Source organism: Erpetoichthys calabaricus, chromosome 1 (assembly GCF_900747795.2).
Source record: "Erpetoichthys calabaricus chromosome 1, fErpCal1.3, whole genome shotgun sequence".
In the NCBI taxonomy this organism is placed as follows: domain Eukaryota; kingdom Metazoa; phylum Chordata; class Cladistia; order Polypteriformes; family Polypteridae; genus Erpetoichthys; species Erpetoichthys calabaricus.
Genome location: NC_041394.2, coordinates 27186276 through 27201476, shown reverse-complemented (window position 1 = coordinate 27201476; position 15201 = coordinate 27186276). Strand labels below are relative to the sequence as shown.

At 40.2% G+C, this 15201-nt stretch overlaps 1 pseudogene; it reads left to right on the top strand.

The window, feature by feature from the left end:
- LOC114645374 (cGMP-dependent protein kinase 1-like) overlaps nt 1-15201 on the top strand; it is a 134375-nt pseudogene that overhangs the window by 87278 nt on the left and 31896 nt on the right.

The following is a 15201-nucleotide window of genomic DNA, read 5'->3' as shown; positions in this document are numbered from 1 at the left end:
TAAGGCTCATGAGTTGTTGAGTACTGTTGTGGATTCATGCTTAGGATTTCTGTCTTTTTTAGACTGCCACTTTATTCTGAATGTGGTGTCTTTTAACTTCTTGCTCACAAGCAATACCAGCCACCTTGCTAATCGTTTAACCAACATATTCTTGTGGCTGGAATAGAATGATCAGTAATATAGTATCCTTACTTACCCCAAGATTCAGTACAACCCAACTTGAAGTATTGTAGCTGTATGCCCAGAAGCTCGACTGAGCAGAACAGTGCTTGCAGTATATCCAGAGAGCCTCTTACATATTCTCGATTTCTTTTAGATGAACGATCCTGACGTATTTAACCTTCGTCATGCCTGAATTCCCAGGTGCAGCTCAAGAGTGACACGTCCCAGACATTTGCAATGAAAGTTTTAAAGAAGCAGCACATCGTGGATACACGGCAGCAAGGCCACATCCTTTCTGAGAAACGCATCATGCAGGAGGCTCACTGCGATTTCATTGTCAGGTGAACTCGGTGCCATTTCACTACATTGGTCATTTTCATGTTACTATCACAAGGGTAAATAGAAATTAATCTTTATTCTTTTTGTATCCTTTTTCCTTCTACTTCTTGTCCTCTTGCCCAGCTAGTAAATACACTAAGTAAATGATCTTCAGGAATACAAAATAATAAAAAGCAGGCATACAATGCAGTGGGTTAGGATTGGTGTCGTTTTCCACCCCAGCACTTTCTTTCTACTTACCGTATATACTCATGTATAAGTCGGGTCTTTAAACCCAAAAAATCAATCATAAAATCAGACCTCGACTTATACACCCATTCAAAAATGCGACACTTACATTTTTTTATTTCACATCTTCTTGCCTCCTTCAATCTCACACCAGTTTCTCAGACACATTGAATTTTGTTGCAGCAGCGAAGTTACCGATTTCTTTCACTATTTCAATGACGTTTAATTTAAAACCAGCTTCATATTTTCTTCTGATCGAATGCTCCATCATAGATAAGGGATGCTCTTACGATAAAGGTGTATGAGGGTGTGAGATACAAAAAACACAAATCAGTGCACACGTCATTTTGGAATAGTTCAGGTATTACTGTGTGGTCATTGTGACAGATAGAGGGCGCTATCGCTCCCTTGAACCCTCAGATCAGACGCCAGACACCAGATAAAAGTCCAATATGAATATATTTTATAATAATAATATGCAGCAAGCACCCTCCACTCCATAATCAATGTTCCCTCTAAGCTAAGCGCATGAGCGATCGCTCACACGAATTCAGAGCGTCGCTCATACTTCCCGCACGATCGCTCATTCCGACGGCGTCGCTCGTACTTATCGCACGATCGCTCACTCCAACCGTCGGAGTTAGTGCTCATAAATTTTTGGCTTAAACAAAATGTCGCTCATAAACAATGTTTTTTGCTCACTATATGCTACTCCTTAGAGGGAACATTGTCCACAATACTCATAAATAAACACAACAATCAATAATCAATCCTCCACTCCCAGACGCGTTGTCACCCTTCCTCCCGACTCAGCTCGCCCGTCTGGGATCTCCCACAGTCCGTTTATAGTCCTTGACCCGGAAGTGCTTGTGATCCCTCAGTCCATGTGATTATCCAGCACTTCTGGGTCAGGTGAAAACTCTTCTTCTTCATCCCGGAAGTATGTCATTTCTCTGTCGCTGTCACTAAGACATACTTCCGGGTTATAGGGGAAATACAAGTCCTTGAGCCTTCCTGTAGCGTCCTCTGGCGGCCCCCACAGTATCCAGTAGGGTTGTGAATAGAGACTCCACTGTCCATGATTCACTGCTGGCATTCGGGGCACCTCCATGCTGCAGGGTGGGCTCCATCTGGCGGCCTGGGGGTATTGGCAGGGATGAATGGCCGGCCATACCCCACATCATGTAGGCACAATAGAGAGAGAGAGAGAGGTTAGGAGCACACGCTGATACACCGCATTGCCGCACCCACATAGAAGAAAAAGGCCGTGTGCTCCGTGGTTACTCTCTCATGTGGGTGTTAGCATATCATAATCTCTTGGACCAATAGCGTCAGTTTTCTGCATTCGACTTATATGACCGACAGTATAAAATACCAGACATTATACTGTAAAATCAAGTTCCGACTTATCCGCGGGAGAACTTATCCGTGAGTATATACAGTATTTATTTTTCATGGGCTCCTCTTTTATGAGGGTTTCACTTTATATCTGGCATGACCTGGAGCTGTTCCACCAGCCTGCCTGTCATTTGCAATTTTGTCCTTCGCCCCTTCCATTTCTCTCCATCTGTTACACAGCACCTGTTAATATGACACTCACCTGCTAAGAGGATAACAGAAATAAAAAGTTGAAGATCAGATGGGGAGCCACCATTTAGAGCTCCTCTGGTAACTGGTGTTTGTATTTTGTTGTGCTTTTTGACTTTGGCTGACTTTCTGGAATTTAGTCAAGGGCCAGTTAATGATCCTCTGCCATGTGTGTTTGATCCGTGCTTGATCATGTAAGTATCTTTGCCCATTTTGGATTTCGTTAGTTAATCTCTCTTCATGGTCCTCATGCTTTTTGTTTTTGGACTGTGTACATGTTTGTTTAAACAGCTTTACTTCATGATCTTTTAATCTGTACTTTAACAAAGATGCATACTGTCGGCAGATCTACCACCTCACCTCAGCACTTCTTTTCAGGTTGGCCCTTGGCATTATAAGCAGACCTCTATTCAAAGATCAAAGGTTATGATTTGGAATGCAGGGGACAGGCATTTAAAAATATGAAGGAGCAAAATTATTTAACGCTTTATAAACCATTAGTAGTGTTTTAAAGTCACAGGTAATCAATGCAACTCCACTAAAGCTGGTGAGATGTGCTCAAATTTTCTTTTTCTAGTTGAGATTCAGGCTGCTTCATTCTGCACTAATTGCAAATTATTGATTTCTTTCTTTGGTGGTCCTGTGAGGAGAGCATTACAATAATCTAGTTGACTAAAAGCAAAATCGTGAACTAATTTTTCATCATCTTGTAAAATTATAAAAGGTCTATTTTTTGCTATATTCCTTAAGTGAAAAAATGCCATCCAAGTAATCTGGTTAATATGCGTTTTAAAGTTTAGATCAGAGTCGATGATTACTCCAAAATCTTTCACCTTCTGCATTGATTTTTAAGCCTAAGAGATCAGGTTTATTTCTAATATCCTCGCCATATTCATGTTTGCCAATCAATTAGAGTTCTGTTTTTTCCTTATTTAGTTTTAGAAGGATAGATAGATAGATAGATAGATAGATAGATAGATAGATAGATAGATAGATAGATAGATAGATAGATAGATAGATAGATAGATAGATAGATAGATAGATAGATAGATAGATAGATAGATAGATAGATAGATAGATAGATAGATAGATAGATAGATAGATACTTTATTAATCCCAAGGGGAAATTCACAACTCATTACTACTCATCCAATCGGAAATACTGCTAAGACATTGGATCAGAGAGTCAAGAGCATCGGGGTCAGTGGGTGCTATAGATAAATAAAGCTGTGTGTCATCTGCATAGGTGTGGTAGCCCATCTTGTGCTTTGAGATAATCTGAACTAATGGAAGCATGTAGCTTGATAAGAGCATTGGGCCCAGAACAGATCCTTATGGTGCACCATATAAAAATTCATGGATCTCCGAAGAACAATCACCACAACTAACAAAGAATTGTCTGCCTGTTAGGACTGAAACCAATTTAAGACGTTAGTCAGAGAGGCCCAGCCATTGACTAAGGTGATTTACAAGAATACTGTGGTCTATGGTGTCAAATTCTGTACTCATGTCTAAGAGAACAAGAATAGATATGTGGCCTCTGTCCTCATTAACCCACAAATCATTTACTACTTTGACCAGTGCAGTTTTGCTATTATGGTTTGTTCTAAAACCTGACTGAAAATTGTCAAGAAAAGAATGTTGAATCAAGTAATCATGGAGCTACTTAACTGTCTTTTCTAGAATTTGACCTAAGAAAGGCAGATTAGAAATTAGTCTAAAGTTGTCAAAGATGGAGGAGGCGAGATTACTGTTCTTGAACAGGGGCTTAAAAACTACAGCCTTTAGACAGTTCAGGAAGACCCCCGTATCTAATGATGAGTTCACTATGTCAAGTAAAGTAACAACACGTTTGAGACTTCTTTAAGAAAAGCCCGTTAGTACTGCTGGGTCAAGGACACGGGTGGAGAGTTTAAGTTGAGACATTGTTTTACATAGTTTGGGTTGATCTATTCCATTAAAAGAATTTAACTCGCTTAAAAGGGAATGCTGGGATTCAATTAGATTAAATTTGGTAGGTTGTAGTATGTTATTTCTAATATCATTTATTTTGTGTTTTAAGAATATGTCAAAACCTTCACAAGTTTCACCAGTAGCTTTAAGGAGGCATTCCATTGAGTGCACTGTGTTTATAAAGACAATCAGTAGTTGAAAATAAAACTCTTGAATTACCTACATTATCTTTTTGTAGTTTTAGAGAAATAGGACTGCCTCTCAAGGCTGATGGCATTGTTATATTCAATTTTTTTTGCTGTCATTATTTCATAGTGGACTATCGGTTTAGCTTTTCTCCTTTTACACTCAGCTCTCTGGCATGTTTTCTTTAAATCAGACACTTTTTGGGTCTTCCATGGTATAATAGTGCTGGATGATTGTTTAGCTGTCTTTTCAGGGGCCATTATGTCTACTGCTGCTCTTACTTTAGCATTAACATTTTCCACCTTAATATTTACTTTATTAGAACTACTGAGGTAAGCACTACAACCTGACTAATTAATTAGAATATTAGCAAGCCTAGACGCTGAAGTATCAAAATAATGTTTTTTTAACAATACACTTCTCATTAGTTGTAGTTATCAGTATTTTTACATTAAATAATATGCAAAAATGGTCCAAAATACAGGCATGCACAACCTGTTTCACGTCAACTTTTAATCCTTTTGAAATGACTAAATCTAGCATGTGTCCTCCCTTATGTGTGGGCTGGCTGATATGCTGACCAAGATCAAAAGAGTGCAGTAAGTACATGAATTCTCTTGCTTTTGGGTCACACTAGTTGTACACATGACAATTAAAATCACCTACAATTAGGAACCTGTCGTAGTTAGTTATTATTATAGATATTAAATCTGATAATTCCTCATTAAAAGACACATATTTTGGAGGCCTATAGACGGTCAATAGCAAGAGAATAGGAGATTCCTTGAATAACAAAGGCTATATACTCGAAGGACGTGAATGTACCAAAATCGTCATTTTTACTCCTCCTTTTTTTGCCTTAGCAAAATGAATGAGTAAAACTGTAATTTGGAGCTGCTGCTTCAGTTAATCCTGCAGCACCATCTTAAGTTATGCCATGTTTCTCTTAGTGAGAGAAAGTCCATTTTCCTATCACTGATGAGATCATTAATGCAAAAAAGTCTCGCTGGTTACTGGTCTAATATTTAGCAGAGCCATATTTAAGGACTCAGAAGAGCAGAGCTGAAATGAAGTATAACAGCAGTTTGAAATAGTACTAAGGTTATTCTTGTTAATGCATCATTGTGCAGCTTTTTTCTTTATTCTATACTCTGTTGTTAAAGTTCTAATATAGTGCACATCTACATGTGAAAAGGTAATTAAATTATTCAAATAAATGCCACTTTTCTGGGTTTTTTTAGTTGGACTACTGTTAGTTATTATTGTGCTAAAACAGTGCACATCTGAAGGTGAATTCACTACAGAATTATCACATCCTAGCAAGGCATTATAGAAAACATTAGGAGGCTTTTAATACTAATGTAGTGTAATTCAATACAAAATAATAGTTAAAATAAAAAAAAGGTTATTAAAGTATCAGGAAGGCTAGCCATAAATTAAAAATTGTTCAAATTATGGATTTTTTTAAAATATATTTAATATAAAATAACTGTAGTTTTAATACACTGTTAACATTTTTGACAGAAATGTAAAAGTTTTATTAAAATTATCTTAGGTTAGCCATAATTGTAAAAATAAAAGTGTATTTTGTTGCTTAAGTCGATCCAGCACAGCAGTTTTAATCAAAATCTGAGATATAGTGCTTACATTTTTAAAAATATTTGTGGTGATCTGTCATGGAACAAGTCCACTGAAGACCTTGTTGCTGGTTTCAAAGAGGCCCCCATAACAGTTCAGGCTTCAGACCCCAAAAATGGAGGTCCACAACTGGCCACACTTCACCGGGGAGCACAATGAACTGCAGCCCAGTATCTCAGTCTTTCCTGCTGAAATGCCTTTGTGGATACATCTGATTGTTGCATGCCTGACAGAATGCAGTTCTGTATACCACAGAAGGCAGAAAAACATAAAAACACCAAGACACCAAAGCCATAAACATCAATTAAAAATTGTAGCAAAATTAACACTCAAGATTTTGTCTATCAGGAAGAAAAGTGTCTGAAGATTATTGTGAGTGAACAAAATTACCTGGAGGTGGCATGCTTAGGCAAAGTCACAGTAGGAACAAAAATCGGGAGTGCAGTCTCCTTGACTTTCTCGTATACTGAAATAGAGGAAAAGGTCATCAGAACCACTTCCAGTTGTGCAGTATTTCTCAAATATCATATGTCTTTATTTGTCATCATAATGAATTGATTATTTCGATACACAGTCATTTATCAATGTTTATAATCAAGCTTTATATTAAAATTATATTTTTGCACTTAGGGAGATCCAAAACGGTGGCAGAATTTTTTCATGATTACATATGCATGACCTAGATTACATCCATCCATCCATTATCCAACCTGCTATATCCTAACGCAGGGTCACGGGGGTCTGCTGGAGCCAATCCCAGCCAGCACAGGGCGCAAGGCAGGAACAAATCCCGGGCAGGGTGCCAGCCCACCACAGGGCACACACACACACACACATACACACACACACACACCAAGTGCACACTAGGGACAATTTAGGATCGCCAATCCACCTAACCTGCATGTCTTTGGACTGTGGGAGGTAACCAGAGCACCCGGAGGAAAACCACGCAGACACAGGGAGAACATGCAAATTCCACGCAGGGAGCACCCAGGAGGACTGCGCCACCATGGATATATATTCACAGGTGGGCAAGAGTAGGTTTACAGTTGTGAGTATGCAAGGCCGGTAATTTGAGCATTTACGAGATTGTACCTAAGTGCGCTGTGCCATTGTGATATTCTTTTGATTTAATAAAGCTATTGTAATAATCATAACCTATGTGTCTGTTTTCCATATGAACAACTGTAAACCTACTTTTGCCCACCCCTGTATATATTAAATAGAATGGCTGTCCATCTGTATGTTTCTGTATCCATTCCCCCACTTGTTGACAATGTGAACCAAGTTTGGCGTAGTTGCTCTCTAGGACCATGTGAACAGGTAGATTACTTTGGAGCTCAAACCTTTGATGCTGGGGGTCCCATTGTTTTGTGTTTTATTTCCCATGTGGTACTGCTTACACAGCAGTGCCACCTACTGGCTCAGAACAAATGAAACATCTGAATAGATTGTAGCCGGACTAGCAGTTAAATTAGCCAGAGTTTAACATTACTTACAAGGGCAGTGCTGCATTCTGCTTCTGCCCACTGTAATGTAAGATCAACAGAGGAAGTCCAGCACCACACAAAGGAGAATCCAAGGGTGGTTATTTAACTCCTGCTTTGTCATCTTTTCTTCATAATTTAAGCACAATGAGCTTTCCACCTTCAACTAAGAGCCTGAATCGGACATGACAGCATTCGTGGTTACAACCCAGCAAGGAGTTACTGCAATTCTGGAATCCAATCAGATCCAAAAAGAATGAATACTTAACTCATGAGAGCAGAGACATTGATAAAGGATGTAGATGACGGATGAGACAGCTAGCAGTAATAACAGTGTCACCATTTTAAAAACACATAACCCTTGACTTACTTTCCTCAACCCATTCTTCAGATACAGTATACCCGGACAGTGCCAGGTAGTATAAACTATAAGTCAGATTACCTGGTGTGCACCATATTCCTCTTTCTAGCTACTCTGTCTAAAATATGTAAAAATGCAGTAAACTTCATCAATGCGTTTTCAAGCCTAGTTATTTATTTTAAGGTTACAAGACTCTTGAGGCTGTACTAACCCGACAGAAATGGGCACAAGACAAAAACTAACCCATAGAAGGGCAGCAATAATAAAACACAATTAGAATCAGACAGTTCATTGATTTTATAAAACACCATTTCCCTGCTTGGGGCTGTGAAGGTGACCGAGCCTAATCTAGAATTAGTTGGCCTTACTGAGTAATGCCCAGATGGTAAGCCATGGAAATGTTGGGCTAAAGAAGTGATTACATGACATTTAAATGTACTGATGCCTTCATTTTGGCAGGTCTTTTATTCCACTGTGAGACTAGGGGGATGCCAAAGGCCATCCCAGCAGCATCAATGCAGGATAGGAACCAAATAAAAGATTTATGAGATAACATGAAAGGCGCACTCACACACAGTCAGGGTATTCATTTAAATGCTATACTACGGTAGTTGTGCTACCCGTTTCAGATAGGTTGAAATCTAAGTAATCAATGCAGACTTCAGCGTTAACATTTGCAGTGCACCACACAATGCATCTGTCTCTGTTATATTATATGCAGAGTGGTGAGGAATTGTAAAAGCAGTGATAATGTTTGTTGGAATGACAATGCAATGCATTTTATAAAAATGTTTTGATGTACCATCTGTTGGAATGACAGAGACGTAGCAATTGAACAGACACACAGTCACTGATCCTTTAGTTAAAGTGGATATGATGTCTCCGTTTAAGCTTAATTCTTGCTAATTTCACTTATTCTTTTTGTGATTGTATTGCTTCCAATGAAGTTGAGTGTTTTCATACACTGGTTTTGATGCCACAAAAATCAAATGAATGAGAGGTTACAGCAGTAGTTCCCATCCTTTATTCCTGCAAATTGCCCCCATGTACCATGAGAATAGGTGATTTTTACCCTTGTGTACTTTTGCTGCAATCTTTACAAAAGTGCTTGTTTTTTTGTATCTTAAATTTATTATCTTTTTTAATTACGTATGACTTTTTAAAATGATTGTGTCTTTCTGAAAATAAAACATCAAAAGTAATTTTTAAAATTACCTGGAGTGGACCTGAGTGTTTCCATTAACAATGCCACGTTTAACCGCCCAGCAGTAAAAAGAGGGAGAAGTGCTGCTCAGATTAAATAGGCTGATATCAAATAAATCACCAGGACCAGATATTTATCCTCGAGTTCTTAAGGAAGTTAGCAAATACAGATATAAACCCTTGACGCATACTTTTACGAAGTCATTGTACACTTGAGAAAATGGCAAACATTACACCGTTATATTAAAAGGGTGACCAGGCAGATCCAAGCAACTATAAGGCCTGTAAGCTTAACGTGCATCACAGGAAAATTAGTGGGAGGAATTATTAAGAATAAGATTGAGCAACACCAGGCATCAACAGGAAATTTACTGAACAGTCAGCATGGGTTCAGAAGAGGGAGGTCGTGTTTTACCAACAAGCTGGAATTCTATGAGGATTTGATCAAAGTGGAGCATATGATTTAATTTATCTTGACTTTCAGGAAGCTTTTGATAAGGTGCACATGAGAATTTGGGCATCAAACTAAAAGAAGTGGGACTTCAGGGTGTTGCTTGCAGATGGGTGCAGAATTGGCTCAGACACAGGAAGGAGATGGTGATGGTACGAGGAACCTCATCAGAATTGGCTGACATTAAGAGTGATGTTCCTCAGGGGTCAGTGCTGGGGCCGCTGTTATTTTTAATATATATAAATGATTTAAAAAGGAATATAAGTAACAAGCTGGTTAAGTTTGCAGATGATACCAGAAAAGGTGGATTGACAGATAATCTGGAATCCATTGAATTATTACAGAGGGACTTGGACAGCATATGGGCTTGAGCAGATTTGTGGAAGATGAAATTTAATGTCAATAAATGTCAACTATTATACTTAGGAAGAGAAAGTTTTAGGCTTGAATACACAATGGGAGGTCTGAAAATTGAAAGTACACCTTATAAGAAGGATTTAGGAGTCATAGTGGTCTTAACATTATCAACTGCCAGACTGTGTTCAGAAACCATTAAGAAGGAAAACAGAATGTCAGATTATATAGCGCCTTGATGTGTGGAGTACAATTCCAATGTGGCTCTGCTCAAGCTTTATAACACACTGGTGAGGCCTCATCTTGAGTACTGTGTGCAGTTTTGGTCTCCAGGCTACAAAAAGGACATAGCAGCACTAGAAAAGGTCCAGAGAAGAGCGACTAGGCTGATTCAGGGCTACAGGGGATGAGTTCTGAGGAAAGATTAAAAGAGCTGAGCCTCTAGTTTAAACAAAAGAAGATTAAGAGGAGACCTGATTGAAGTGTTTATAATTATGAAGGGAATTAGTCCAGTGGATTGAGACGGTGACTTTATGAGTTCACAAGAATACGGATTCACAGTTGGAAACTTGTTAGGAGTAAATTTCGCACAAACATTAGGAAGTTTTTCTTTACACAGAGAACCACAGACATTTGGAATAAGTGACCAAGTAGTGTGGTAGACCTTAGGACTTTAGAGACTTTCAAAACTCAACTTTATGTTATTTAGAAAAATTAAGTGGATAGGAATGTCAAGCTTTGCTCTGCTGAATGGTCTGTTCTCATCTAAATTGTTCTCATTTTTAACCCCAGTCCCTTTCTTTGCACTTTTTCTTGTTGGGTCACTATAAGACATCACTACGCTGTGCGTATGTGGGGAGTCCATGTGATCTCTTTCTGGAATGATGACGTATTTAATGGCAGGTATAAATGTAATACAGAAAAACTACATACGGATACAATTTTTACCTAGTGACCTCTTTGTTGTTAGAGGAAAGGAAGACAAATGAATCAGTGATTGTTGCCCATCAAGAATAGAACAGTTAATTTGAGTAGCAACATGATCTTTTTTTTATAGCTGATGAGCAGATGTGAACGACACAAGAGCCGATACTTACCATTCATGACTGACTTCTTCAATCTCCCTTTGGTTATCGAGTGGCTTGAAGCACCACTACACAAATGGGTGAGGGAGTTTGGAGTTTGGGTCCCCTGTGAAGAATTGAACACCATGAAGCACCAGCTTCCAAAATCTCCCCCAACCCAAGGTTTGTTGGGGAAGATGGAAAGGGGTCCCCTGTTGAGTTTCAGGAGGTGCAGGTACATTACCAAAGAATGAAAGGCACAAAATCAGCTGTGTGGGGGTTTGGGATGACTGGTACAATAACAGCTGGGGGGCAGTTTAAAAATGCTGTATGGCACACAGAAAAAGGTGCCCAGCTTACACGGAGCATAGGCTCTGACGCTCTGTTGCCACCAGGTTGTTATCAAACATTGTCACCTTCTTCTTCTTGTTTCAGCTGCTCATGTTAGGGTTTGCCACAGCAGATCATCTTCTTCCATATCTTTCTGTCCTCTGCATCTTGTTCTGTTACACCCATCACCTGCATGTCCTCTCTCACCACATCCATAAACCTTCGCTTAGGCCTTCCTCTTTTCCTTTTCCCTGGCAGCTCTATCCTTAGCATCCTTCTCCCAATATACCCAGCATCTCTCCTCTGCACATGTCCAAACCAGCACAATCTTGCCTCTCTGACTTTGTTTCTCAACCGTCCAACTTGAGCTGACCCTCTAATGTCCTCATTTCTAATCCAATCCATCCTCGTCACACCCAATGCAAATTTTAGCATCTTTAACTCTGCCATCTCCAGCTCTGTCTCCTGCTTTTTGGTCAGTGCCACCGTCTCCAACCCATATAACATAGCTGGTCTCACTACCGTCCTGTAGACCTTCCCTTTCACTCTTGCTGATACCCGTCTGTCACAAATCACTCCTGACACTCTTCTCCATCCATTCCACCCTGCCTGCACTCTCTTTTTCACCTCTCTTCCACAATCTCCATTACTCTGTGCTGTTGATCCCAAGTATTTAAACTCATCCACCTTCGCCAGCTCGACTCCCTGCATCCTCACCATTCCACTCACCTCCCTCTCATTTACACACATGTATTCTGTCTTGTTCCTACTGACCTTCATTCCTCTCCTCTCTAGAGCATATCTCTACCTCTCCAGGGTCTTTTCAACCTGCTCCCTACTATCACTACAGATCACAATGTCATCAGCAAACATCATAGTCCACGGGGACTCCTGTCTAATCTCGTCTGTCAACCTGTCCATCACCAATGCAAATAAGAAAGGGCTCAGAGCCGATCCCTGATGTAATCCCACCTCTAACTCGAATGCATTCGTCACTCCTACCGTAGACCTCACCACTGTCACACTTCCCTCGTACATATCCTGTACAACTCTCTACTTCTCTGCCACTGCCGACTTCCTCATACAATACCACAGCTCCACTCAAGGCACCCTGTCATATGCTTCCTCCAGGTCCACAAAGACGCAATGCAACTCCTTCTGGCCTTCTCTAAACTTCTCCATCAACACACTCAGAGCAAACATTGCATCTGTTGTGCTCTTTCTTGGCATGAAACTATACTGCCGCTCACTAATCAGCACCTCACTTCTTAACCTAGCTTCCACTACTCTTTCCCATAACTTCATGCTGTGGCTCATCAATTTTATCCCCCTGTAGTTATTGCAGTCCTGCACATCCCCCTTATTCTTATCAAACATCATCACCACCGTGCATTAATACAGTGATACATTAATCAAAACACCATATCGCATGTGGAGAATAAACATCTGCCACTGGTTGTTGTTGCTGTTGTTTTTCAGCAAAGGCAGTCATTCTGCTGATACTGTTGTGCTAAAACTGTTTCATACACAAAATTATTACAAATATATGTATGGCTATGTGTATAAGGTGTAATGAAACCTAAATAAATATCCAAGATATGTCATTATGTATTGTCCTACATGTGCACATAGAAGACAGCTGAAGGGCTCTAGTGATGGTAATTACTCACTGAACCAAGGGTTGGCGCTGTTGTCTAATGTCTTCTCTCTTCCTCCATCCACAGAACGGAAGACTGACAGCCATTCCATTTGCTGACATCACTTCCGTTGTCTGCCTTCCTGGACCTACCCCTTCCTGTCAGGATCATATAAAATCACAGACATCACCATCTCAAATCAGTCATGTTGTGGATTCGTGTTTGCAAAGTTGTTATTCTGATTCTTTCCCAAACAATAGTTTGTTGTTTTCTTGCAATTATACAGGGTCACCGGGTGGTGCCTCAACACTTTATCACCTCTTTTGTGGTTTCATTACAGTTATACAAATATTACAAAATCCAAAAATATCCGAAATACTTTTGGTCTCAGGCATTTGGGATTAGGGATGCTACATTTATGATTTTTGGCTCTTATGTAGATAGATAGATAGATAGATAGATAGATAGATAGATAGATAGATAGATAGATAGATAGATAGATAGATAGATAGATAGATAGATAGATAGATAGATAGATAGATAGATAGATAGATAGATAGATAGATAGATAGATAGATAGATAGATAGATAGATAGATAGATAGATAGATAGATAGATAGATAGATAGATAGATAGATAGATAGATAGATAGATAGATACTTTATTAATCCCAAGGGGAAATTCACATACTCCAGCAGTAGCATACTGATAAAAAACAATATTAAATTCAAGAATGATAAAAATGCAGGTATAACAGACAATAACTTTGTATAATGTTAACGTTTACCCCCCCGGTGGAATTGAAGAGTTGCATTGTGTGGGGCAGGAACTATCTCCTCAGTCTGTCAGTGGAGCAGGACGGTGACAGCAGTCTGTCACTGAAGCTGCTCCTCTGTCTGGAGATGATCCTGTTCAGTTGACGCAGTGGATTCTCCATGATTAATAGGAGCCTGCTCAGTGCCCATCGCTCTGCCACGGATGTCAAACTGTCCCGCTCCATGCCTACAATAGAGCCTGCCTTCCTCGCCAGTTTGTCCAGGCGTGAGGCGTCCTTCTTCTTTATGCTGCCTCCCCAGCACACCACTGCGTAGAAGAGGGCACTCACCACAACCATCTGATAGAACATCTGCAGCATCTTATTGCAGATGTTGAAGGATGCCAGCCTTCTAAGAAAGTATAGTTGGCTCTGTCCTCTCTTGCACAGAGCATCAGTATTGGCAGTCCAGTCCAGTTTATCATCCAGCTGTACTCCTAGGTATAGATAGATAGATAGATAGATAGATAGATAGATAGATAGATAGATAGATAGATAGATAGATAGATAGATAGATAGATAGATAGATAGATAGATAGATAGATAGATAGATAGATAGATAGATAGATAGATAGATAGATAGATAGATAGATAGATAGATAGAGGTCTGCACCCTCTGCACACAGTCACCTCTGATGATCACAGGGTCCATGAGGGGCCTGGTCCTCCTAAAATCCACCACCAGCTTCTTGGTTTTGCTGGTGTTCAAGTGTAGGTGGTTTGAGTCGCACCATTTAACAAAGTCCTTGATTAGGTTCCTATACTCCTTCTCCTGCCCACTCCTGATGCAGCCCATGATAGCAGTGTCGTCAGCGTACTTTTGCACGTGGCAAGACTCCGAGTTGTATTGGAAGTTTGATGTCTATAGGCTGAACAGGACCGGAGAAAGTACAGTCCCCTGTGGCGCTCCTGTGCTGCTGACCACAATGTCAGACCTGCAGTTCCCGAGACGCATATACTGAGGTCTGTCTGTAAGATAGTCCACGATCCATGCCACCAGGTTTGAATCTACACCCATCTCTGTCAGCTTATCTCTAAGGACCAGCCAAGGAGGTTGGAAGGTGTTGAAGGAGCTAGAGAAGTCCAGAAACATAATTCTTACTGCACCACTGCCTCTGTCCAAGTGGGAGAGGGATCAGTGTAGCATATAGATGATGGCATCCTCCGCTCCCACCTTCTCTTGGTATGCGAACTGCAGAGGGTTGAGGGCATGGCAGACCTCTGGCCTCAGGTGGTGAAGCAGCAGCCGCTCCATGGTCTTCATCACATGTAACATCAGGGCGACAGGCCTGAAGTCATTCAGCTCACTAGGACGTGATACCTTTGGGACTGGGGTGATGCAAGATGTTTTCCAAAGCCTCAGGACTCTCCCCTGTTCCAGGCTCAGGTTGAAGATGTGCTGTAGAG